Consider the following 27,204-nt stretch of genomic DNA (forward strand, 5'->3'; position numbering starts at 1 on the left):
CCGCGGACGCGGGTCGTTGCTGCAGCTGGCGCTGCTGCTGGAGGGGGGGGGCCCTCCCCTCCTCCCCCTCCCCCTCCTCCCTCCCCCCCCCGAGTCCCCGCCAGAGCCCCGCGCGGGGCTCCGGGAAGTGGCGGGACTCCCGCGCCGAGCGCCAGGGGAGGCGGCAGGCACGGTCTGCCTTGTTCCTCTTTGGTCGCCCCCAGGGGAAGAGCATCTTTCACGGAGCACCAGACGTTCACGACGGTGGAGTTTGCTCCGATGCCCCTTAGGCCGGGGCTTTGCGTTTACCGTCCTGCCCTCCCAGGGGACGGTCCCAAAGTTAACTTCCAAAACGCTCTCCGTGCGGGGGAAAGCCCCGCGGTCCCGCACTCCCCAAACCCCAGATGCCTCCAGAACGAAGTCCGTCCCCCCCCCTTTCAGAAAAGAGATGCTATTTTCATAGCAAACAACTTGGTTATGAGCAGAGTCAAGGTCAGACGACGGAATGGGGAGTTACGGGGGCTCTTAAATCCTTAGGACCGCCGAGCGAAGTAGGCAGTATGCCCATTCCCACTTCACAGATGAGGAAACAGGCGCGGGGAAGTTAAGGAGCGTGCAGCGGCTGACGGGGTGAGCAGTCAGATGGATGAGAAGGTGCCAGTGGGCCCCCAGCTCCCTCTGGCACGGAAAAAATAGCTAGCTAGAGATTCATGTGCGAAAATATACAGGTACGCTTTTTAAGAGTTGGGGACACGTCATGGGTCATCTCATTCAGGGGTTCTCAACCCTGGCCGCACATTAAAGTTGCCTGGGAAAGTTTTAAAATTCCCCACCCTCAGGCCCTACCCCAGGCCAAAGGAACTGACTTCTTTTCCTTGATCTCGTATCTGCAGTAACCTCAGAGCAATGCCAGGCCTTCTTTTGCCACGGTTAGCATGTGATCCTTCTTGCGCAAAGATGAAGTGAGCTCTTCTCGGGGGGAGGACGAAGACCCCCCAATACTTGGTGAGCTACAGCGCCAAAGCCTGAAAGGTGCAGAACAACTGTTGCTGAGCTGGAGAGAAAGGAAGACAACCCCACCCCCACCCCAGCCCAGGGATCCAGTGGGCGAAGCTGTGGGTGGCTGGCGAATGCCCCGTGAAGAGGCTGATCAGATAAGAGTCAGCGCTGGGAGCAGGGTGGCACGATCACCAGCCTCACTCGGTTGATGCAGCTCGTTTCCTGGGGTAACCAAATGAGCCTCGCAGCTGAGCGCTGATGGTCCGGCACAGCCAGGCGGATGCAGCTTCCACAGCCTTTAGGTGAGGCGGCCAGAGCCCAGGGGTGAGTGAGGTAATGCCTGGCCTCCCCAGGCACCCCCGTCCTCTCCCTCCCCCAAGCCCCTCCCAGTCTCGCGCTCCGTCTCTTGTGCCTCCTCTGTCCGGCGTTGGTACCAAGCCACGCCTGTCACCCACACACACCTCAGCTCACCTCGGCTCAGAGGGCTCTAGGCCTCGCTTCTGGTATCCCGAGGGGCTGTGACACAGGGCAGATGTTTTTTAATCGAGGAGAGCAAGGAGGGTCCAAGACCTAGAGAAAAGGGGCTGGGGAGGATGGGACTGAGTGGTGGAAGGCCAGTGTCCCCTGAGATTGGAACGATGAAAAGCCATCCAGGCAGAGGGAAGGCTGAGACAGGAATCTGCCTGCCCGTGGCTCAGTGCTACCGTGTGGTGACACGGGTCAGTGTGCACAAATCGCGTAGCTTTGGATACACAGGTCGGGAAAATGAAAGCACAGTCTCCTGGACCAGAGCTCACCGACGCTGGCTGGTGTTTGCTAAGCTCCGGGAGGAGCCCGGATAGTGGCTGCTCTGTCCCCTTCACCGTGGGGTGGGTCCCACCTGTGAGTCACGCACAGCGCTCCCCTTGAGGAAAGGATTTTGCAGAAGCAGAGACAGCTCTGCCCCATGTCCCCCACCTCCACCCCACACCCTCTCCGCAGCAGGGGACCCGTGACTGCCAGTCATAGGCTGCTGAGACCCAAAACAAGGATTCCCAACCTCAGCACGATTGACTTTCGGGATCAGAGTTGTGAGGACTGTCCTGTGTGTTGCAGGATGTTTAGCAGGAACCCTGGCCTCTCCCCACTAGATGCCAGGTGTGCACGCGCGCGCGCACACACATGGTTGTCTCCAGACGTTGGCACGTGTCCCAAAGGGAGCGAAGTTGGCCCTGATGGAGAAGCACTGCTCTAATAAGAAGGAAGGGGACCCAGCGCCCCACAAATACTGCAGAACACGTATTTATCAGTGATGGCCCCATGGAAAGGGGCCGTTTCTCAGATTGGAAGCCTCCACTACAGAACGGGGCCCCTGGCCAAAGTCCACTTCGTCCAGTCACAGCAGCCTTCCTGTGCTCCTTGAACAGGCCGAGCTCATTCCATGGCAGGGTCTGGGCACCTCCTCTTCCTTCTGTCTGGAATGCTCCTCTGCCGAACATCCATGGGAAGACCACCTCATCCCCAGCAGAGGCTCGGCCTGACACGGAGTGGACGCTTGAACAGTACTTGTTGGATAGACAAGTGGGAGGATGGACAAAGGGCAGAGATGTGCGCAGGGGCTGGAGGGCATGGAGAAAGCTCCGCTTATGCCGTTGGGTTGGGTCCGGGGGTTATGGGAAGCACGGGGCAATCCTTTCCCCCCTTGGTGATCACAGGGGGTGGAGGTGGTGCCTACTTCTCACTCATCTCAGAGAGGGGAGAGCTGCCACAAGCAGGAAGTCCTGCACTTCCGATAAAGAACCCGGTGGAACCAGCACCGTGGCTCAGACAGTCCCGGGGACCCGCATGGAAATTTAGAGAACCGACCAGAGTTTCTCTGAGGCCTGGAAAATGGTGCTCCTTGGGCATCCACTGTACTAATTAGAATGATTGTGCCGGGGAGGTATTTCAGGCCAGCAGCGGTTTTCTGAAGCATTAAGCAAAGCTCTCAGGGACCAAGGTGAAGGGTTGTGGGAATTGATATCCCGAGCTCGGAGGAAGTGGCTGAAATTGGCTCGGGATCTGGTGTATGTGCCGGCTGTGTGAGGCCTCAGTGAGGAGATTCTGGCTACAGCCAGGTTGGCCCATGCGGTCCTACAAGGCTGTGACCAGTCACGCCCTACAGACTGGGATAGGGCGGCCCCTCATTCTTATAAGTAGATGGGACCCCACCTTCCCAGACAATGAAGGGATTCACACTCCGAGTGGGTCCAGAAAGGGCAGTCTACCCTGGTTTAAAGAGGGTCGGGTTAGGCAGGAGGGCTGAGTTCCGATGACCCCGGCCACCTCCGAAAAAATAGAGCCCTTCAGCCCTTAGGCCACAGCCGGAGTGTAGTAAACAGTGTATAAACTCGCATCAGTAAGTTTTGTATTTTGTACTTTCATGTAAGTATTTTGCTTTATTTTGGGATTTTTTCATCATAATGCAATTTTATGGCACATGAAAACCCAAGGACTCAGAACAAGACCCCTGGCTTTCAGCTGTTGGGGTGGGTATTTGTACTTCCTCCTCAGCATAATGCACATCATCCACGGAGGGACGTGCTCCCCTTGACACCTCCAGTGAGTGCTGGAGCATCTAAACCTAACCCGGAGAATTCCCTGGTGGTCCAGCGGCTAACCAAGCGGAGCAAGTCCTAAGCTTTCACTGCCAAGAGCTCAGGTTCGATCCCTGGTCGGGGAACTAAGATCCCACAAGCCACACAGCGTGGCCAAAAAAATAATAAATATATAAATAAATAAATAAACCTAACTGGATTCTAAAGTCTAAAAATAGGTGTTTGCCTTGCATCTTTTTTCTTTAAAGCGTTTTAATTTTTTTTCTTTTTTTTTTTTAATTTTTGTCTGCATTGGGTCTTCGTTGTTGCGTCTTCGTTGCTGCCCGCGGGCTTTCTCTAGTTGCGGCAAGCGAGGGCTACTCTTAGTTGTGGTGCGCGGGCTTCTCATTGCAGTGGCTTCTCTTGTTGCGGAGCACGGGCTCTAGGCGCTTGGGCTTCAGTAGTTGTGGCACGTGGGCTCAGTAGTTGTGGCTCGTGGGCTCTAGAGCACAGGCTCAGTAGTTGTGGCGCACGGGCTTAGTTGCTCCACAGCATGTGGGATCTTCCCAGACCAGGGCTCGAACCTGTGTCCCCTGCATTGGCAGGCGGATTCTTAACCACTGCCACCAGGGAAGTCCCGCCTTGCATCTTAAAGGTAGAAGTTCCAAGCCAGGGAGGTGACAGAGAGGCAGGGCCAGTCATCCTGGTTCTGCAAGCTTCTGGCTCTGGATGTTGGCTCCTCCAGCTCCCTTATTTGAACAGTGGACATCAGGACGGAGGGTTATGTGGAAGAGAGCCACCAACCCTTATCTCAGCATTGCCTGCAGGAGCATTGGCCACCCTCTCAAGAAACCCATTCTTCAGAGGTATGCACCATCCTTGTCAGAGAAGCTATCTGCCTTCTCTTTTTTGAGGTGTTGAAATCAACTCCACACTCAAAGATTCTTTTACGATTGAGGAGACTTTCACGTGCCCTGAGCTCTGCTAACAGCTCCTAGAGAGGCGTTGAAGAGAGTCCCGGGGACCATTTGCAAGAGAGGACATTCATTTCAAGCATATAAACTCTGGAGCGTTGACTTCATATATTGATCATCTTTTGAAGAGGGCACCAAAAAAAGATAAAAGTCATCATCTTTCTCCTTCAGGGAGCCCCCAAGGCAGAAGAGAGACCAACTTGTCAGTAACTGTCCATTTCCGGAGTTGGATCTGGACGTGAATGAAGTTTAACAGAAGGTGGTGGGAGAACAAGGAAGAGCTGCTTGGTTCTAAGTGGGGGACGAAGGAGGACTTGTATCCAGAATATATAAAGAACATTCAGAACTCAATAGTAAGAAAACAAATGAGTAAACTTAAAAATGTACAAAAGACTTGAAGAGTCACCTCACTGAAGAAGATATACAGATAGCAAGTAAGCTCATAACAGTTACCCAGCATTAGTCACCATTTAGAATCAAGACTTCATCATTGTTTTCCATCTATTTTTAGTACTAGAAACTCTCTTTGCAAATGGAATGTGTCTGGGCCTCCAATACCCCAAAACGAGCTAGGTCAGAGTTGTTCTGTAGGAGGTTAGCAGGAACCGCCAGCCCACTCAACAGCTCTCTTCCATCGTCCCAGGGATACCATCTTACACCCTTAGGACTTTGCCCAAGCGCTTCAGCATCTCTAGACCTGAGCACAGGGACATTTCCTTCTGATTCTAACCATCATGTCGGTTAAGGGGGAGAAGTACAGAGCAGGGAGGAGGCTAAGGAAGTCAGGGCACTGGCCACTTGTTTCCGAAGCTGTATGCTGGGGCCCTCCCCTTCGGCTCTGGCCTTTCAGACATTTCCTTCCCTTTAGCCCACAGATGGGTGTGCCAGGGCACGGCAAGGAAATCAAATATTAATCAGCCGTGACTTCTTGCCCGCTCCCTTCCGCGGGGTGGAATCACGTTAAAAGCAAAAGCTACAGTGCAGTTTAGAGGGCCTCTTACTTTGTCCAAACTCTCCTACTTTGAAAGCGCCGTGTCTGTAAACCGTTTCATTCAAGCTTCCGATATTCCACCCCTCTACCACTTCCACCCCTGGTGGAGTGCGTGGGAGACTTTACTATTTTTCAGATGAAACTGACCCAGTGGTGACTGAGATCATGGGCTCCAAAGCCACTTACCAGCCCTGTGCCCTCTTGTCACCGCTGTGACCCGTGCCCATAAGGGAGGTGCAGGAAAAGTTGGGGGGGGGGGGTAGTTTTCTGGTTTTTTTAAATTCATACATCTTTGTTCCTTTAAGCATTCGTGTTTGTTTTTTAACATCTTTATTGGAGTATAACTGCTTTACAATGGTGTGTTAGTTGCTGCTGTATAACAAAGTGAATCAGCTATATGTATACATATATCCCCATATCTCCTCCCTCTTGCGTCTCCCTCTCACCCTCCCTATCCCACCCCTCTAGATGGCCACAAAGCACCGAGCTGATCTCCCTGTGCTATGCGGCTGCTTCACACTACCTGTCTATTTTATATTTGGTAGTGTATATATGTCCATGCCACTCTCTCACTTTGTCCCAGCTCACCCTTCCCCCTCCCTGTGTCCTCAAGTCCATTCTCTACGTCTGCGTCTTTATTCCTGTCTTGCCACTAGGTTCTTCAGAACCATTTTCTTTTTTTGTAGATTCAATATATGTGTTAGCATATGGTATTTGTTTTTCTCTTTCTGACTTATTTCACTCTGTATGAAAGACTCTAGGTCCATCCACCTCACTACAAATAACTCCATTTCGTTTCTTTTTATGGCTGAGTAATATTCCATTGTATATATGTGCCAAATCTCCTTTATCCATTCATCCAATGATGGGCACTTAGGTTGCTTCCATGTCCTGGCTATTGTAAACAGAGCTGCAATGAACATTGTGGTACATGACTGTTTTTCAATTATGGTTTTCTCAGAGTATATGCCCAGTAGTGGGCTTGCTGGGTCGTATGGTAGTTCTATTTTTAGTTTTTTAAGGAACCTCCATACTGTTCTCCATAGTGGCTGTATCAATTTACATTCCCACCAACAGTGCAAGAGGGTTCCCTTTTCTCCACACCCTCTCCAGCATTTATTGTTTGTAGATTTTTTGATGGTGGCCATTCGACTGGTGTGAGGTGATACCTCATTGTAGTTTTGATTTGCATTTCTCTGATGATTAGTGATGTTGAGCATCCTTTCATGTGTTTGTTGGCAATCTGTATATCTTCTTTGGAGAAATATCTGTTTAGGCCTTCTGCCCATTTTTGGATTGGGTTGTTTGTTTTTTTGACATTGAGCTGCATGAGCTGCTTGTAAACTTTGGAGATTAATTCTTTGTCAGTTGCTTCATTTGCAAATATTTTCTCCCATTCTGAAGGCTGTCTTTTCAACTTGTTTATGGTTTCCTTTGCTGTGCAAAAGCTTGTAAGTTTCACTAGGTGCCATTTGTTTATTTTTGTTTTTATTTCCATTTCTCTAGGAGCTGGGTCAAAAAGGATCTTGCTGTGATTTATGTCATAGAGTATTCTGCCTATGTTTTCCTCTAAGAGTTTTATAGTGTCTGGCCTTACATTTAGGTCTTTAATCCACTTTGAGTTTATTTTTGTATATGGTGTTAGGGAGTATTCTAATTTCATTCTTTCACATGTAGCTGTCCAGTTTTCCCAGCCCCACTTATTGAAGAGGCTGTCTTTTCTCCATTGTATATTCTTGCCTCCTTTATCAAAGATAAGATGACCATAGGTGTGTGGGTTTATCTCTGGGCTTTCTATCCTGTTCCATTGATCTATATTTCTGTTTTTGTGCCAGTACCATACTGTCTTGATTACTGTAGCTTTCTAGTATAGTCTGAAGTCTGGGAGCCTGATTCCTCCAGCTACGTTTTTCTTTCTCAAGATTGCTTTGGCTATTTGGGGTCTTTTGTGTTTCCATAAAAATTGTGAAATTTTTTGTTCTAGTTTTGTGAAAAATGCCATTGGTAGTTTGATGGGGATTGCATTGAATCTGTAGATTGCTTTGAGTAGTATAGTCATTTTTGCAATGTTGATTCTTCCAATCCAAGAACATGGTATACCTCTCCATCTGTTTGTTATCATCTTTAATTTCTTTCATCAGTGTCTTACAGTTTTCTGCATACAGGTCTTTTGTCTCCTTAGGTAAATTTCTTCCTAGGTATTTTATTCTTTTTGTTGCAATGGTAAATGGGAGTGTTTCCTTAATTTCCCTTTCAGATTTTTCATCATTAGTGTATAGGAATGCAAGAGATTTCTGTGCATTAATTTTGTATCCCTAGTCCTGCTATTCCAGGGCCCTTTGAGTGGTTGTTTGAGTCCGCACAGAAGCACTTCTGATCTCCAAAAGAAAGTAAAAAGTGTTAGCATTTATTTATTGGTGAATGAATGAACAACACTGTGATGTGAAGGCTCTGTTATCCAGAATTTTTAATTGTTGATTTCATTGAGTGAAGCCTGGGAGAAAGAATTAATCATAGTCAGTGTGACTAACTCACTGTCTTTTTTGGAGGTAAAATTATTATTCTCTATTATCAAATCTCCATGCCAATCATTACGCTAAATGTTTTACAAGCATTAACTTGTTTCTTTCTCTCACTACAGTTGTGCGAGGTGAGTGCTATTTTATCCCCATTTTACAGATGAGGAGACTGAACCACAGAGAGGTCAAATAATTGGACCCCAGAAAACAGTCTCTGGCCAACTAGAAATAACCTAAAGTAATCATGTATGTCCATCACTTTTAACCTGATGTGAATGAAAGGCTGGCAAGAGTTAGCAGAGATTTGTTTCAAAAGAAGAAACCCCAGAAGCCATCATTAGTGCCTGGGCTGCAAGCTGGATCAGAAACCTTTAAAAAAGAGATAGGAAGCCAATTACCCTGCTTCCCTCTGAGGCAAAACATCCAGGAATAGGGTGGAGAGCAATAAGAAAAATTAATTAGAGACGAGGTAAAAAATGAAAAAGGAAGAGCCATGCAAAAAATGATAAGATCCTCTTTAGATGTCCAGGACCAGCCCTGCATTCCATTACCCATGGTTTTTCTATTTTTCTTCCTTTTTTTTTTTTTAATTTATTTATTTGGTTGTGCCGGGTCTTAGCTGCAGTAGGCGGGCTCCTTAGTTGCGGCATGTGAACTCTTAGTTGAGGCATGCATGTGGGCTCTAGTTCCCTGACCAGGGGTCGAACACGGGCCCCCTGCATTGGGAGCACTGAGTCTTACTCACTGCACCACCGGAGAAGTCCCTCTTCCTTTTTTATGGACTTAAGAATATGACTTTTAAGGTTCTCGTGGTTTGTGTGTGCTAGGGCAGCATTTACAAAAGTCCGTCCCCTGGGCGTTAAAAGTGTATTTAAAAAAATTAAAAACAGTGTCTAGAGTCTCATGTACTAACAACCTGGTCCATACAGATTTTTAGTGCAGGACTTCTCAGAGCCTTTATGGTGAATTGTGAATGTTCAAGAGGGGCATGAGGAATGCAGGCTTTTCCAAACGTATCTAATAATGTAACCCATTTTTCAAAGAGCACATTGTAGGACTGTTGTTCCAAGGTCCTCACTTTGAAGAATGATGTTCTAAAGCAAAATAAATCAAAGGGAAATAAATAATGGCGTGATACGTCTGTCCTTTCTGTCTATTACACGATGTCCATTTGGCAACATGCTGTCTAAGTTCATGAACACAGGTGAAAGGAAGCTTGTTGAGGCACTTTGAGAAGTGAACTTGGTTTTTGACATTCGTGCATGGACCACACTGTCCCCAAAGCCCACAGGGCAGAAAACAATGGCTACCCTTGGAAACAGGGTTGAGTGTTATAAAAGCATTATAGTTATGTAAAATTTTCTCAAGTACTGGGTCCTTCTCTCCCTGGAATCAGGAGAACATGCTTTTCTCAGCACTTTCTGCCTTGCCATACTCCCTGACCCCATGCAGCCAAGGAAGGATGGAGCTCTTATATGCTTTGTCCTAGAAAAAGCAAGTGATAAAGCAGGAATTTCCAGATCTACTCACTTGGATGAGACCCAGTCTCTCATCAATGGGCTGACTCCCATTATAGAATGCCCAGGCATGAAAACGCCAACACGAGCCAAAATTCTTGCCACGAACAGACATCTGTGGGCAAGCTTCTTCCAGCCATGTCACACCTCCTTCTGCTGCATCTCTTTAGAGCCCAGGCATGCTGTGGAGGGATGGGACCCTGGTTTTGCCTCTCCATAAGGTTCCACCATCTCTTCATTCTGTAACAATTGCCAAAGCTCCCAAGACTGTGAAGTAGGCAGGGCAAGGGGTGAGAGGCAGAGAGGGCAGACAGATACATTTGAGAAGAGCCTTTCCATCCGAGAGGGAAGGACCCATCAGAGCAGATGTCATCACTGAGCTCACAAGCTTCCCCACCAACCAGCTGGACCTGTGACCCCCTTTGTGGATCTACAGTGTCATCGTCCAGCCCGACACCCGGGTGGGATGCCTGAGGCCCCTCCTCTCACCCTTCACAAAATCCAGTCAGTTCTCCATAAGCACGTCCATCCCAGTCCAGGCCTCCCCATCTCTAGCTGGTGCTTTGCAACCACCCCATGCTTGGCCTCCCCCTGAGCTCCACTCTTAGAAGAATCTGACCTAAATAAATCAGGCCCTTGCTTGAAAACAGTGGTTGCTTCTGGCCAGACGCATGCCCACACTGAAAAAACCATTCATAATTTGACCCCAACTGCTCACCCAGCCTCATTAGAGACCTCTTACCAACCATGCTGACCGTCTGCCACTTGTGACATAACACTCTAGCATTATTTATTACTCTCCTGCCCACTCTTCCCTTCCCCAGGTCCCTAGAGAACTCCTATTCAGCCATCAGAACCCACATCAAATGTCCCCTTCTCTCCCCAGCTCAGAGTTAGTGATTTCGGCCTCCTGCCACATTTGTCCCTGCCTCTGCAGCCCCACTCGCCACATTGCACTGCTGGGGCTGCTGGCTCTTGGCTCACATGTTTGTCACCTTGTCACTTGGGAACGGAGACCTCATATCATTTGTTTTTAAGCCCCCAACCCGCGCGTGGTGTTGCCATAAAAGTGTTAAATCATGCACTAGCAGACACTGAGGATACCCCTTCCTGTCTTGCTGTGACCCCCCCAGAAGCCTGCCCATGGCATCATGCAGACCAAAGAGGAGGAAGAGGTGACATCTCTTTGTTCTTGGTTTCTCACCCCTGTCACATGATGCGGCCAGTTGTCAGTCATTCAGGCTAAAATATGGAAGAGCTTTGCTGAAAACTAGAGTGTTGTTTGCAGAAGGGGTGGCACATTAGGATGTGTGCTGGGACTCAAGGTAGGTACATTTCAATAGGAGACCATCGCTCAGGCCATGCCTGGCACTACTGGGGATGACAGCCTCGGCCACAGTGAAGTCCCTGGGGTGCCCAGGCTGCTGGGCTGGGACACCAGGAGGGAAAGGGATGCCAGTGATGGGGGCCCAGGAGGGATGTCTTGCTTCGTCATTTTGACTCTGGTCATGGTCCATATTTGGGGAATGTTGTTTTTGTTCATTTTGCCATGTACTTTAAGCCCTGGTCACAGCGAAAGGACTTTTGGAAATTATTCATTTTTGCTCATCTGCTCAAAAACAGTAGAATTGTACAATTAATATTTCAACTCTACATCCTATTGGAAGCCACATACAAACAAATCAGGATGCCTTATGTTAGCCAAGTTCCACCTACAGAGCTGTAAATAGGATATTTTCATGTGTTCCTATCGACAGAATTATTGCCAACCATAAAAGAACCTCGTCATGCAAGAAAGTGCAGTGTCATACCATTAGTGAATAAAATTCTGGAATGAATTGAACCACTGGAGTGAAATCAATAATTTAGAAAACGTGGAAAACTGAATAATCAGTTTCACTTATTTAAACAAAGGGAAGGTAGAATTTGCAGTGGACAGGGGCGATCTGTCATGGACAGAGAAATTAATGTAATTCAGCCAGGTCTCAAAATAGAGACAGTAACCAGTATTTTTCCACATCAAAGGTTTTAATCTTAGAAAAAAGATCATTAAAAAGACACATCGTTAATTTTACTTTATAGCATAAGAAAATGGTTTAAGCATTTGATAGATTTTCCAGTCTCAAAAGGGAACACTATAAATTTCACTACATCAATGGTTTTAGTGATAATAATAGCTGTTCTGAAATTGACAAAAGTTCCCCGTTGGTGAGAGAAGTTGCTGTTCAATAATTTACATAGCCCAGTTCCTCCTGGTGGAGTTCCACAGAGCAAGCAAGGACTGAACCATCATTCTCACAGTCTTTGCACAAGACCTTTCCTCTTGAAAACACATGAAGCAAGAATGTCTTTGTCGGACATTCTTGGCAATCACCCTCAGCTCCCAAAACAACAAGACCATGTTATAGAACCTTAGAAAACCTTTCCTCAGGTATAAATCTCCACATCTTTCCTCCTGGGAGTGTAACAGTGACAGAGGAGAGGCAAGGCCCCTCTAGGGGCTAAATGTGTATTCATACAAAAATGAGAGGCTGTGACACGCCCTCCTGAATTATCTTTGGAGCTGGCTTGCTGCTCTCTGAAGGGAAGAACTTTCCCAGCTACTCTGCCAAGTTGTCAGAAGCCATTGTCTTGGATCTGGAGCCCTCAACCCTTCCCAGGGCTTCCCTGTGGCCAGAAAGGAGCTGGCATCCAGGATGGAGAGGCCTCAGGCACAGCAAGGCCGCTGGACTCCGCATCTGAGGCAACGCTTCTGCTCGGGACTCACATGAGAGCTTCCCGTTACCTGTTACAATAATGAAGCGAAGAGTGAAAACATGAGCCAAAAGACATGCACATTAAGAAGTAAAGACAGGGCTTCCCTGGTGGCGCAGTGGTTGAGAATCTGCCTGCCAATGCAGGGGACACGGGTTCGAGCCCTGGTCTGGGAAGATCCCACATGCCGCGGAGCAACTAGGCCCGTGAGCCAAAACTACTGAGCCTGCGCGTCTGGAGCTTGTGCTCCACAACAAAAGAGGCCGCGATAGTGAGAGGCCCGTGCACCGCGATGAAGAGTGGCCCCCGCTCGCCTCAACTAGAGAAAGCCCTCGCACAGAAATGAAGACCCAACACAGCCTAAATAAATAAATAAATAAATAAATAAGTAAAAAAAAAAAAAGGCCCAACGCAGCCAAAAAATAAAATAAATTAAAAAAATTAAAAAAAAAAAAAAAGAAGAAGTAAAGACAGCAAAGAAGTAAAGAGTTCTGGTGTATGTTGTAAAAGTCTCTACCAGCAAGGTCAGCTGACTCAATCAGGACATGAATTGCCCCACCCGGAGAGAACACTGGGCCCGTGGATCCCAGCATCCAGGCTGGTTGACGGGTCTCTTCCCTGTAGTTGATCAATAAATTGGGGATCTGGCTGGTGAGAGAGAGCCTTAGCAATCTGCATGCATGAAATGAGGGGTGGGGTGAAGGCTGCCTCTTGCCCTTGTGCCAGGGACCCCCGGAAAATCTGTTTCTCAGGCCCAGACTCTTGGGCCTTGTCATCTGGCCATCCTTCCTCCATCTGAGAAAAAGATGGAATTCGAACCCTGTCCCCAGGAGACCATGCTCTAGATGCTGGGGAGACAGGCATGAGTGGAGGAGCCCACCCGCTGGGGAGGACGCCCCGTGACACATGGCGCAGGATGCCGCTGGCCAGGCAGATGGAGGTAGCCAGGATCTTCTGCCTTACTTTACCTCCCGTCCATGTTTTCTCCCACTCAGATAGAGAATGGCTCCAAGTAGGTTACCCGCTCCTTCTTATACCCCAAAGTCTTGCCATCAGTTTAATCACTGCTCAGTTCTGATGGACTCTGGACGTTGTCCACCCTTACCTTTACAATCAGTTACCATTTTAATCATGGGCTCACTCTACAGTGTGAATTCCACCTTCCTCTCTCTTCCCAGGATTGTCCCAAAGCTCACCTCTCCCTGGGTCACCAATATAACCCATTGTGGTCCATTACTCCTTTGGCTTGGGCCACTCCTCCAGCAATCTCAATCATGGGACCTAGGTTTGGTTGTTTTGCTTTGCTTTGCTTTAGTGAGGGACGTCTTAAAATGCTGCGTGGAAGGCTGAAGTCTCTATCAGAAATCCTTTTTCAAATTTTACTTTTAATTTTTTTATAGAAATATAGTTGATTTACAATATATATTAGATTCAGGTGCACAATATAGTTATTTAAAATTTTTATAGATTATACTCCATTTAAGGTTATTATAAAATATTGGCTATATTCCCTGTGCTATGTGACGGACGTATCCTTGTAGCTTATCTGTTTTACACATAGTGGTATATACCTCTTAGTCCCCTGCCCCTATCTTGCCCCTCCCCCTTCCCTCTCCCCACAGGTAACCACTAGTTTGTTGTCTATATCCGTGAGTCTGTTTCTGTTTTGTTATATTCATTTGTTTGCTTTATTTTTTAGATTCCACATACAAGTGGTAACATGCAGTGTTTGTCTTTCTCTGTCTGACTTATTTCACTGAGCATAATACCCTTCAGGTCCACCCGGAAATTCTCTTGAAGGATCAGATTTCTCACCTGTATAATAGGGTTCATATAATCCTAGGTTTGTCATGAGGATCCAGTGTCAAGGTAAAGGTGAAAAAGCCTTTTGGAAACTAAAACATATATGCACAAGTATTCTCATTTTAGTCACCATATGAAAAAGGAAGTTTGAAAAGAAAAAGAAAAGCAACGCTCTGATTACTATGCCCCAGGCAAATCGCGGTTGGACCAACTTCTACCAAGCCCTATGGTAAACATCCTGGTCCCACACCAGCCCCGCAGATGGTGCACAGAGCAGGAGGATGGCTCAAGATGTGTCTGCATGTGGCTGCCCCGACAGAGAGACCTGGCCAAGCCTGCTTCCTGGTGACTGTGGCCCCCTTGTTCCCAGGATGTATTGGTTCAATTGAGTCAGCAAATGTTTCTGGGCGCTGACTGTGTGTAGCCTGTAAGCCCCACGAGGATAGGGCTCGGGCCCGATTTAGGTATCACTGTGTCCGCCGCCACCAGAGACACGTCTGCCCGGCACAGCATAGCTCCTCAATAAATATTTCATTGACAGACCATCAGGCAGTAGCCTAGGGACAAGGGTACCAACCATTAAAAGTCAGAGGAGACAAGGAGTGGCCATGATACAAACAAGTGACAGTGTGAGCCGGATCAAGGCAGGAGCCGAGATAGAACTTTGCGCCATAGATCGTGATTGATTCTGTTGGGTCACTGGGATAAGGGAAGTGCCAATCAGAGGAACTGCCAGGAAAACTGGACCCCCCGGGACAGGTGGAACTTCAAACAAAGTGGAGAAATAGAGAAAAGGTGTTCCTGGCAGCAATGTAAGCACCAGCAAAGGCCCACAGATGCCAAAATGGATAGGGTATGGCTTTTTATTGTGGCTGAAACAAACTATTACAAGCTGAGTGGCTTCAAATCACACAGGTTTATTATCCTGCACTTCTGGAGGTCAGAAGTCCAGTGGGCTCTGCTGGCTTCTTTGCTTTGAGTCTCTCAAGGCCAAAATCAAAGTGTCGCCAGGACTGAGCTCTGAGGGAGAATCCACTTTCAGCCTCACTCAGGCTGCTGGCAGAATTAAGTTAGAGGAATGAAGTCCTTACTTCTGACTAAGGTTAACATCAGCATACCAAGGGGAAAGAGTGGAAAGTCTTACTCAATTTCTTTGATGTTTATTTTTTGCCTTCCTTTTGATCTAGTCTTCTTTTCCTGGTGTGGCAATTTTATGGCTTGAATCTTAAAGGAAAAACTGGACGGAACTTTTACTGAGAACTAATGTATGCTGGACACTGGGCTTCAAACATATATAAAGAAAACCTTCCCACTTTACAGCAGCAGTTGACAAGTACTTATCAAAACAGATGTTGTGTTTCTTCTCAACTGGCTCCAACCAGCTGAAGGGACCTGGGATGTCAGACCCATTGGACTTAATTGAAGACACTTTCCTAAACAGTGAGCAATGGGACTTCTTTTGGCCAACAGTGTACAGACCTATGGACCCATTTCATCCTATCCAGAAGATTCTTCATTAGCATAATCACTATGAACTTCCCCTTTCCGGCATTTAAAACCCCCTGAATTTTTGCCTCAAACAACTACTTGTGTTGGCCAGGGTTCTCTAGAGGAACGGAACCAACAGGACATGGACAGAAAGAGAAAGAGATTTTAAGGAATTGGTTCATGCAATTGTGAAAGCTGGAAGTCCAGAATCTGCAGGGTGGGCTGGCAGTCCGTTAACTGATTAGATGAGGGCCTCCCCCATTGCAGAGGGCAATCTGCTTTACTCAAAGTCCACTGATTTAAATGTCAATCACACCTAAAAATACCTTCACAGTTACAGTTGAGTTTTGAGAATTCTTTATATATGTGTCTGTATATGTATATAATTTAGTAGGTTTTTTTTTTTTTTTTTTTTTTGGCCTCACCATGCAGCATGTGGGATCTTAGTTCTCTGATCAGGGATTGAACCCATGCCCCCCAGTGGAAGCACAGAGTCTTAAACACTGGACCACCAGGGAAGTCCTACCAGTATTTTTACTTTACATATACTAGTCCTTTGTCAGATACGTGGTTTGAAAATATTCTCTCCCTGTCTGTAGCTTGTCTTTTCATCCTCTTTCACAGAGCAAAAGTTTTCCATTTCAGTGAAGTCCAGTCTATCAGTTTTTCCTTTTAGGGATTCTGCTTGTGCCTAGTCCTAGATCCCAAAGGTTTTCTCCTATATTTCCTTTCTAAAAGTTGTATAGTTTTACATTTTAGTACATGATCCATTTTGAGTTAATTTTTGTATAAAGTGTGAGACTTTTGAAGACTTACTTTTCTGCTTATGCATACTCAATTTTTCCAGAACCGTTACCTGGAAAGGTTATCTTTCCTCCACTGAATTGCTCCACCTTTGTCAAAAACAAATTGGGCTTAGTTGTGTGAGTCTGTTTCTAGGTTTCTGTTCTGTTCCATTGATCTATGGGTCCACCCCTCTGCCAATACCACAGTGTCTTGATTACTGTAGCTATGTAATAAATCTTGAAATCGAGTAGACTGTCTCTTCCCACTTTATTCTTTTTCAAAATTCTCTTAGCTATTCTAGGTCTTTTGCCTTCTCATATAAATTTTAGAATAATCTATATTATTTTTTTCTTTGTATGTACTTATAGCTTTGTTTGTTTATTTTCTTAAGGTGGAAGCTTAGATTATTGACTTGAGAGCTCTTTCTTCCTATTAAAAGCATTTAGTTCTGTACTATTTAATTCCAGAAGAGTTCCTCTATGCACAGCCTTAGCTGAATTCCACCAGCTTTGATAGGTCATATTTTCCTTTTCACTCAGCTCTACATGTGTTCTAAGTTCCCTTGTCACTTCAGTAATCCCTATGGATTGCTTATAATTGCCAAGTGTTTGGGGGTTTTCCAGATATCTTTCTCTTAGTGATTTCTAGTTTAATTCTATTATGATGAGAGAACATACTTTTAATGATTTCAGTTCTTTTAAATGTGTTAAGGTTTGTTCTGTCCCCCAGAATGTGGTCTGTCTTGGTCAATGTTCTGTGTGCATTTGAAAACAATGTACATTTGGGTGAAATGTTCTATAAATATCAATTATGTCAAACTGGTTCATAGTGTTATTCGGATCATCTATATCCTTGCTGATTCATTTGTTCTATCGATTCCTGAGAAAGGAGTGTTGAAGTGCCCAAGTATAACTATGGATTTAACTACTTCTACTTTTTAATTCTTTTCAATTTTGCTTCATGTATTTTCAAGTTTAGGTGTATACACATATTAGGATTGTAATTCTTCTTGGTGATTGACCATTTATCAATGTATAATGCCCCTCTTTATCCCTGGTAAGCTTCTTTGCTCTAAAGTCTACTCTGTGTGATATTAGTGTAGATTTTTTTTTTTTTTTTTTTTTATTTATTTATTTATTTTTGGCTGTGTTGGGTCTTCGTTTCTGTGCGAGGGCTTTCTCCAGTTGTGGCAAGCGGGGGCCACTCTTCATCGCGGTGCGCAGGCCCCTCACCGTCGCGGCCTCTCTTGTTGTGTAGCACAGGCTCCAGATGCGCAGGCTCAGCAATCGTGGCTCACGGGCCCAGCCGCTCCGCGGCATGCGGGATCTTCCCAGACCAGGGCTCAAACCCGTGTCCCCTGCATTGGCAGGCAGATTCTCAACCACTGCGCCACCAGGGAAGCCCTATCTTAGGCTTTTTGGCCATATTACATATATTTATATATTTTTATATATATATATATATATATATATATATATGTGTGTGTGTATATATATATGGTACTTTTTTAGTGGTTGCTCTAGGGATTATAATATGAAATGTGTGTGTGTGTGTACATACATACATATATATGTATATATATATAAAATATAAACTTCACAGTCTACATAGAGTTAATAGTTTACTGCTTCAAGTAAAATGTAGAAGATGATTTATAACTGTATAGTTTTATATGGCTTATATCATAAACTTTATAGTTGTCATACAGATTATATCTTCATATATAATCAGTCAGTGTTATTATTTTTTTATTTCAATGGCCATACATATTTTGAAACACCTAAGAAGTGAAGAAGAGTCTACTATATTTACCCAGATAGTTACCATTTTTGTTACCCTTCCTTTGTTCCTGTTCTAAGTATCCTTCTGGTATCATTTTACCTTAGCCTGAAGAACTTCCTTTAACATTTCTTTTAGAGCGGGTCTGATGATGACAAACTCTCTTAGTTTCCAGTCATCTGAGAATGTCTTCAGTTTGCCATCAATTTTGAAGACTGTTTTTACAGGATGTTGAATTTTGACTAGACGATTCTTTTTTCAGCACCTAAAGATGTTATTCCACTGTCTTCTGGCCTCCATGGTTTCAGGTGACATATCTGTAGTCATTTGAATAGTTGTTCCCCTATTTGTAAAGTGTAATTGTTCTGTGACTACTTTAAAGTAGTACAATGTGGACTAGAGAAAATATTACCCTCATGCAGATCTAACTTACAACATCCCACGTTCCCAGGGCCCCTCCAGCTTGTGCATAGGGGTCCCATTTATCTGTTCAGAGGTCTTGCCTGGGACCTTGGCCAACTGGCTAATACCCTAAGTGGCCAGCAGGGGCAGCAGCATCAAACATCTCTGCCAACGCCTCCCAAGAGGTGGGTCACAACCCCCAGGCCCACCTGCCCAGTTGCACTTATACTGTCATTGAAAAGAAAGGTCAGGAAGAAAGGGAGAGTGTATTTCTGGTCATCTTTCAAATTCAACTGCGTTACAGAGAGCCCAGATGCTCCATCAGGCAGGACATTGCCAGGCATAAACCAGGGCTGAGCTGGCAAAACTAGGACGTCTGGACCGCATTTCCTCTCAGATCTCATCACCCCCTTCAGGTCTGAAGGCTGAAAGTTCTATTCAGATTCAAGTGCATTCATCCAATCGCCTCCCTCAGACACAGGCTTTCAGGCTGCCCAGTGGCCAAGCCTAGTTACCCTTCCAGATCTGGCATGAATCTCTGTCCTCAAAGACATCCCTACAGCTGTGTCCCTGCCAGGGCCAGAAGCCAGCCTGAACTCTCTGTTCCCCCACATTGTCCGGGAACCCCACCTGCCCAGCCCTGGACCGACTTAATCCACACAGTGCTCGGCCAGAAACAGAGCAGATCAGATTGCATCCAGAAAAAAAAGAGTTAAGGAAAAGCAAATTTTACCACTCCCTTGAAAAAGTACAGGAAATATCGAACAAGCAACAATTTAGATAAAGATCTGTTGAGTAGAGAAAGGAGATTAAATAGAAATATGTACAAATAAAATGAGACAGCCCTATACAGTGAATCTAAAGGCAAGGCCCTTCTGTATACAAGCTCATAACCTTGGGCAAGCCTCTTACACATTGTCAGACCTCAGGGCTGTCCAGATTCAGTAACAGTGGGGCCTGGCACACAGTGACCCCAGCAAGTGCTAGATGAAGGAGTGAGTGAGTGAATGAGTGAGTGAATGAGTGTAAGATGGGCTGAGTCCAGAGCAGAAGGTATTTAAAAAAATAGGTAAAATTTTATTTAAATCTTTTATTGCTAACTAAAATTGTATGAAGGCTGGCCAAGACCTGTAGAGTTAAAACCAAAAGGAGTATATGTTTTTCTGGCAGGAAAGCAGTGAACTCTCCACGCCCCTGGGAGCAGGATCAATGTGGATGTGGAAGACACCCCTTTCAGTGCAGTGCACTGAGGTCTTGGAGGGTCTTGCGTGGAAAGCCAAGTTCAGGGATTCCCACATATTTAGTAAGCGGACTGCTTGTTTTTTGGGGTTTTTTTTTTTCTTGACATAAAAAAGACATCCTGCATTCCTGACGTCTGTTGCCTGGGAAGGTAAACACTGTTGAAAAAGCCTCATAAATTTTAAATGATTTTGCACCTTCTGTTTCACAAGTGTCTCTACACATAGTTGAACAACAGAGAACACGTAGGAGGAAAACTCTTTATCCGGGACATGCACAATGCTAATGGCACACACATGGGTTTAAAGTCCCTTTACAAAGCTCTGTGCTCCTCAGGAGTTTGGAAACCCTAATGAGGGGAAAACATCCTGGCCTCTGAGTCAGAGTGACATGTTTAAAGTTATATCTGGCCTCATAAAAGCTGTGTGATTGTGAGCAAGTTAAGAAAACTCTCTGAGTGAACCTTGGCTTCTGTATCTGGAAATTGGGGGTGATACTCATTCCCTTGTAGGCGTCCTCTGATGATGAACTCAGACAACGTAAGCCAAAGAGCTGGCATACAGCAGGCACTCAGCAAAGGCCTGTGTCCTCCCTCTCAACAGGGGAGTCACGTTTAAACTCACATCCAATAATAAAACCCCAAGAGAAGAGGATCAATATGATTTTGAATATTTTATATCAAAATAATTATTCGATAAATCAAGTTTTCTCTCTATACATTTGGAAATTATGCCTTCCCCTTTCTATTCTTTGGGTGGTTATCCTTAAAATTAGACTAGACATACATGGCAGATGCCCCAAATTAATCCACTCTCTCATCCCACCAGGCAGCACATACCTTACAATGTGGAGTCTCCAGCCCTCTTCCTGCTGTATCTCCCTGCCTTGTTGTCCTGCATTCTCATTCCCTTTATTTAGAGCCCCAAACTAGTCATCATTATTTTTGTTATTTTACATAGTCCATGCTTTTTTTTTTTTTTAATAGCTGTTCTCTTCAGTGAATTCAGTGAAGGTCTACTGGTTTCCATCTGGTTTCCATTTTATTTGTCTGAAAATGCCCTTGTTGTGCACTCACGTTTTAATGATACCCCCAGGTATATAGTTCTAAGTTGAAGGTATTTTCTCTCAGCTATTTGAAAATGTTCCTGTATGGTGTGAGAGTCATAAGCACAGGCTCTGCCTGGCTTCGCCAACTACTAGCTGTAGGAACTTGGCACGTGACTCAGAGACTCTGGGCCTAGCGTCCTCATTGGCAACACCCGGATAATATAGTTCCTACCTTGTAGGATTGTTGTAAAGACATAGTAAATGTAAAACCCTGAGAACATAACAATGCCTGCCATAAGGTTAGCTATTCTTTTTATCGTCACTTTACTGTCTTCTGACTTTTACTGCTGCTGTTGAGAAGTCTGATGATGTCTAATTTTTGTTCTTCTTTTTTAGGTAACCTGACTTTGCTCCCTGCTTCCATGTAGGACCTTTGTTTTAGGTGTTTTACAATTTTGTTCCCATGTATCTAGCTGTTGTTTATTTCTATTTATTTAGGTCTCACCGAACTTCCTGAATCGAAGAATTTGTTTTCTTCCTTGAGATTGGAAAATTCTCTGCCATAATTTCTTTGAATGTTGCCTCTATCTCTTGCAATCTCAACCTTGCATTTAGAAGGATCTTTTTTTATGTCATCCAGTATTTCTAGGGTTTTCTTTAATAGAAGTAAGGTTTTCCGTGTATGTGGATTACCTCATTGACAGAAATAAAAGTCCTAATCTGTGCATTTTTCAAGTTCTTTAAATTTAGCATTAAATTCAAATATAATACCAAAGAACTCTTTAGAGCCCCAAATTACTTATTCAAATGGGAAAATCCGAATACACTGCATACAATGACATTATTCTTATAACAGTGCTAAGCTGATCATTGAAAGCAAGGGAATGTTTGAACTTAAATTTCCTCTGACTGACGCTCAAAGGATGTTCTAAGACCTTATTGTGCCAACATCTTTTTCCCAAAAACTTATCTGCCTGCAGAAACCTCTTACCAAGGCCAGTGAGTAAAAGAAGATACACTATGCGTTTCTTTTTTAGGGTCACCAACCTGCCCATTTCTATTCTCTTGTCTGTGGGCTAATTAAGCATCATGATTTCATTCCATTAAACATACCAACATTAAAGTTATATTTTTTTCAGCATACTTGATAGCGTTTTACATACTTGCCAGCTTTTTTTTCTTTTTGCCTAAATTCACACTCAAAATCAAATTTCCCTATTTCTTTTCTTTCAACTTAACTCTGCTGAGAAAATGAGAATATATTCATTTCTAAGTTAAATGTTTCGCTGCATAATTACATGCCTTCGGTTTTTCCATCTCCTGCGTTGGCATTCTTTAAGTCTGGACTTTGTTGAAATCATTAAATCATAAAATGTGAGCTCCCAAAGGGCAGGGACTTGTTCTTATTCAGCCCTATATCCTCAGCCCTGTAGGATGCACTCAACAAATATATGTTGAATGAATGAAAGAAACTTTAAGCTTTTTCAAATGAACTTCCCTCCCAAAGCTGGAATCCCTTTTAGTGGCATCAGAGTAATCCAAACTCTGCCTAAATATCTCCAGTGGCAAAGAGCTCTCAACAGCATACAGAAATCTATTCCACTCACCCCTAGACCTGTCCCCCACTAGACCCAGTTGTTTGGTTGATTTGGGTTTTTTTGTTTCAGTCGCTCTACTTCCTACACCTAGCCTATCTGGGTCTCAGTTGATTCTTCTGCAGTAATGCTTCCTAGGATTATACCTGATTCTGCATGATAACCTATCTTAAAAAACCTCTCCCTTATCTTGTAATAGATTCTTAGAGTTGGACAGGATCTGAGGTTGGGTCAGTTTTTCGAATTTCCCCAGTGGCTTTGGATGCAATTGGTTCATGGGCCAGCACTAATCTGGTCACTATTCTGGCAACAAATTCTCCTCCAAATTTCTCCTCTCTTCAGTGAAACAGTCCTCATCCTTTTAACTGGGTCTATAAAGTGATGTTCTCCAGTTGCCTTCTTCTGTACTTAGTCTAATCTGGACATTCCTTCCAAAAATATGTCACACATATAAATGGATTCAATACTCTATGTATGATCTGCCCACCACAGGCCATAATGAGACCAGATGGACACCATTTTTCTATCAGTGTAGACTGAGCTTTTCCATTGCCCCAAGTTTTGTCCCATTTTTAACTCATTGTCAGTTAATTCACAGTCCGCTTTTTTCTCACAGTCATAGCACCTGTAGTTGGAGGGGTGGGGGAGACAATAAACTCAGTGCAGAAATTTATGTTCACTCTTTTAACATCTTATATTGGCTTTTGGCAAATGTTCCAGGAATTGGAGAAATATTTTAATCTTGAGTATCCAATAGGAATTTCCATTTGGCTTTTTGTGATGTGCAAATTTAATTCACATGCATTCTGTTTCTTCATTTATTCACTCAACAAACACTGATAACCCACCATGTGCAAGTCATTAGCTAATCCCTCATGGGGGACATGAATTTCTACAAGACACAATGACTGTTTACAGGGACCTTGCACTCTAACAAGCACGTCTAAGTCTTCATTTGTATGACTGACAACAAAAGCCACCCCGGGGCAGAGACTTGTGGCCCAAAATTACAACTCTTTACCTCCAGACTGTGTCCTTCATCAACGCTATTTGAAGACAGTCCTTCATAGGTCAGAATCCACCTCCTGGACCTTAGCCCATATTTCCTTATTTCTCCACCGTATCAAAGAACATTTCTGTGAGAAACTTCATCAAGTATTTTAAGGAGATGAAAACATGCATACAGTATTCCTAAATTCATTAATTAAAAGCAAGAAGAAAATGAAGCTAATGGTGATGGTTTTGTTCATCAGGAACCTCAGCTGGCACCCAGTGTTTGTCATCTCCTCTTGTACATATTCAGACGCCATCTGTTTCATGCACCTTTCCCAAGGCTACCAGAGACTGACTTGAAGTTCACCAGTTCAGAGTCTCCATTTTCCCATTTTTCTGAAGGGACTCACATGAGTCCAGTGTCTGGAGCCCCTTCCCAAGACTGTAACTCCTCAAAGGTGCCTGGTGGGAGCTTTGAGAAATGCTCTGGGATGTGACTGGTCTGAAGCTGAAGCATCTACTTGCCATTTAAATGCTCGACCAATTTTCCGACTACCTTTTCACTTCTCCTGTGTCTACCTCCCTTTATATGTTGTTCTATGCTTTCTAACCAGAAGACCCCCTTTGGAAGACCATAGATTGAGTGAGGCTGTTGGCTTTCCTCCAACTAGGGCACAAGAGCATCTTCCTCATAGAAAGGTCTTACACTTCTCGGTCACCTGACCCTCTTCTTACAGGTCCCTGCCAAAGAGTTTTATTCTATTTATATAGAGCACCTCCCCCTCCATCCTTTGTACATTATTTCATAAAGTTGAGCTCAAAGACCTTCTTATGCAGCCTTCTGTCTTCTCTAGATGTCTTTCCCTTTAGTAGTATTTGTGAGTTCTAAATCATCATTTTATTTTTTTTCAAAGCTTCTATTCCTTACAGATGAATATCCCTTTTAAGAGTCTCTAGTCAGATCACTGAATCTTAACATCCTTTTAAAATAAAGAGAATAGAAAAATCCAGACAGTAGGGAAAGTTGTGTACAAGCAAGAGACTAAGTCGAGAGGATGCCAAGAAAATAATTTGAGAAGTTTGTAGCTGATGAAAAAAGATCACATTCAAAATTTCAAATACAAGAACGTCAAAAGTAGGAAGGCACTTTAGTTATTATCGGAACATAAAAGGGATATTTGGGAATGAAAGCAAAGAAGCACATGGTTTTTCCCATACTTGCGCTAAAAACATCAAAAGTACACGTGCTTGCTGTGGAAGAACCCAGACATTCCAGAGCCGCACCAAGTTCTACAAATGCCATGTTCACTACCCAGTTACAAACCACAGTAAACAATTCTGTATGTCTCTTCCTAAGATGTAGGATTTCTTCGAGACAGTCTTTATTGAACCTAAAGATTCAAATGAGGTTTCATGTCAGAGAGATCAGAAGCATCAGACTTAGTCATGTTTAGCAAACAGGATGTTCTAAACCCAAACTGACAAAATCATTTCTAAATAAGTCATTCAGTCTTCAGGGCACCTACCCAAGGTGAAATTCTAAAGCAGCCGCTCATAATGTTGCTGTAGAACTCACCCTCCCTGGAGGACAGAGGGTGGCAGCTTAGCCCCCAGCCAAATACACTTACTGAAGAGTTTGCATATTTTCCTATTTAAAAGGACGCCCCATTCCTCATACATAAATAAAATGAGACTATACAAACATATGTATCTGCATCTGTATCTGTATACATATGTACATATACATCCCTCTTTCTTGCCATCATACTTCTCTTGAACATGTGGTTTCCTAAATAGCTCTGAATCTGTCAGTCACCCCGTTTTAATGTTCTCAGGCTGCCATAACAAAGTACCCCAGACGGGGTGGCTTAACCAACAGAAATGTGTTGTCTCACATTTCTGGAGACTAGCGGTCTGAAATCAAGGTGTTGGCAGGGTTGGTTCCCTCTGAGGGCGGTGAGGAGAAGATCTGTTCCAAGCCTCTCCTTGGCTTGTTCATGGCTCTTTTCATGCTCACATGGCACTATCCCCATCTGCAAGCCTGTCTCCAAGTTTCCCCTTTTTATAAGGACGCCAGTCATATGGGATTAGGGGCCACCATAATGACCTCATTTTAACTTGGTAAAAACCCATCTCCAAAAACAGCCACTCTGTGAGGCACTAAAGGGTCAGGACGTCACCATACAGATTAGGAGGGTTACACAGTTCAACCCGTAAAACACCCCCGCCTCCAGCCTTTGCCCTGAAAGTCACTTTAATCTAAAAGAAGCAGCTCTTCAGCAACAAACAACAAAATCAGCTGAGAAGAACCAAGGCTCCAAAGACTATGCCCAGTTCTTGTAGAAATCCATGTTCTAGTTGGCTGAGTATCTATGCAAAACCAGCCTTTCCCAGGAGAGTAAGAAACACAAGAGACATAAGAAAGGAAAAAAAATAGGAAAGGAAAGAAAAGCACAGCAGAGAAAAGTCCCCCAAGCAGGGTGAGAGTTGCAGAGGGAGCTGCTGAGTATCTGTTTGTTTAGCCTATCCATGCAATCCCTCTCTGGGAAACAAAGTCGGCCGTGCCTGTGGCTGGAAACCCCGGGCCCTGACAGCAGACAAGAAGGACTCCACGCGCCCGCCATTCAGACCTGTACAGGCACTCGGGGTCGTTAGCTGCCATGTTTCATACCTACAAGGTCACAGTCGTAGCCTACCAACTAGATTGTTGTGTAGATCATTCAATGTCACTGAGATCCCTTCCACACTGTAGATGTGGGTGAGGGCGTCGCAGGATACGGGAGTGAATCTACATGCAACCCAAGCGTTGGTCCACTACGTGCCAACATGTATTTATTGAGCTCCTGCTCTGGACCAGGCACTGTGCTAAATATTGTATTTCAGTGTAACTGGGAGTCTAAGTGGAGATGGAGTGTTGATGGGGTGTAGGACTCTGGTTCCTTCCACCCCACCCAGGCATCCATTTTCATAAGCTGCTTGGGGGCGGGGAATGGCACTGGAGTTATAGAAGGAGAGGAGAGATGGTGCTTGGGGCCTGGGGAAGACGCTTGGAGGGAACCAGGGGAACTTAGTGGGAGGATGTGGGGAACACAGCGCCTCCTCTACTTCCCCTTCAGAAAGTAGTGTTGTAAGTCAAAGGCAAAGAGAATGTTTTGATTAAGACTTTGTGACTTTGGGGCTCAGGGACAAGTTTCTCCCCTTTCCTGTGTGGACCTTGTAGCCACGTCCAGTGGGGCCTGAGAAGGTCAGCAGAGCAGACTGCTCTTCCCTTAGGATCTTCTAAAATTGCAAATTTTCCCATACTTTGGTCAACAATTTATTTTGCAGGTATTTGCTGAACCAGTTTTTCTTTCATATCCCCAAAATATTTTGTTTCCATGAACAAAGTTCTGAGGCTTGTAAACAATTGCATATGTTTTCATTTAACTCATTGTGAATTATTGAATCACATCCATTCTTAAATTACTTAGGTAGCCATTACAAGAGAAGCATCTCCATGCTGAGTCTAGTCACTGGGGGAGTTTTTCAATGATGCCCTTTGAGAGCTTATAACCACACCTGTTTAAGAAAGAACCGCAGGACTTCCCTGGTGGCGCAGTGGTTAAGAATTCGCCTGCCAATGCTGGGGACATGGGTTCGATCCCTGGTCCGGGAAGATCCCAGATGCCACAGAGCAGCTAAGCCCATGTGCCACAACTACTGAAACCTGCACGCCTAGAGCCTGTGTGCCACAACTACTGAAACCTGTGCACTTAGAGCCCGTGCTCTGCAGCAAGAGAAGCCA

At 44.8% G+C, this 27,204-nt stretch overlaps 2 long non-coding RNA genes across 2 annotated transcripts in view; one reads left to right on the forward strand and one right to left on the reverse strand.

Annotated features, from left to right (window-relative positions):
- The first annotated feature begins 672 nt into the window (after positions 1-672).
- On the forward strand, positions 673-21,562 carry LOC309629641. Its single transcript, XR_014245164.1, has 2 exons — positions 673-1,280; positions 21,331-21,562. It is a non-coding gene; the product is annotated as an uncharacterized lncRNA (long non-coding RNA).
- LOC309629643 overlaps positions 17,469-27,204 on the reverse strand; it is a 545,666-nt gene continuing 535,930 nt past the window's right edge. Inside the window, exon 2 of the long non-coding RNA XR_014245166.1 lies at positions 17,469-17,509. This is a non-coding gene — a long non-coding RNA (uncharacterized lncRNA). The remainder of the gene's footprint in view (positions 17,510-27,204) is intronic.

Source organism: Balaenoptera borealis, assembly GCF_965194805.1.
Source record: "Balaenoptera borealis genome assembly, chromosome: 5".
Classification (NCBI taxonomy): Eukaryota; Metazoa; Chordata; class Mammalia; order Artiodactyla; family Balaenopteridae; genus Balaenoptera; species Balaenoptera borealis.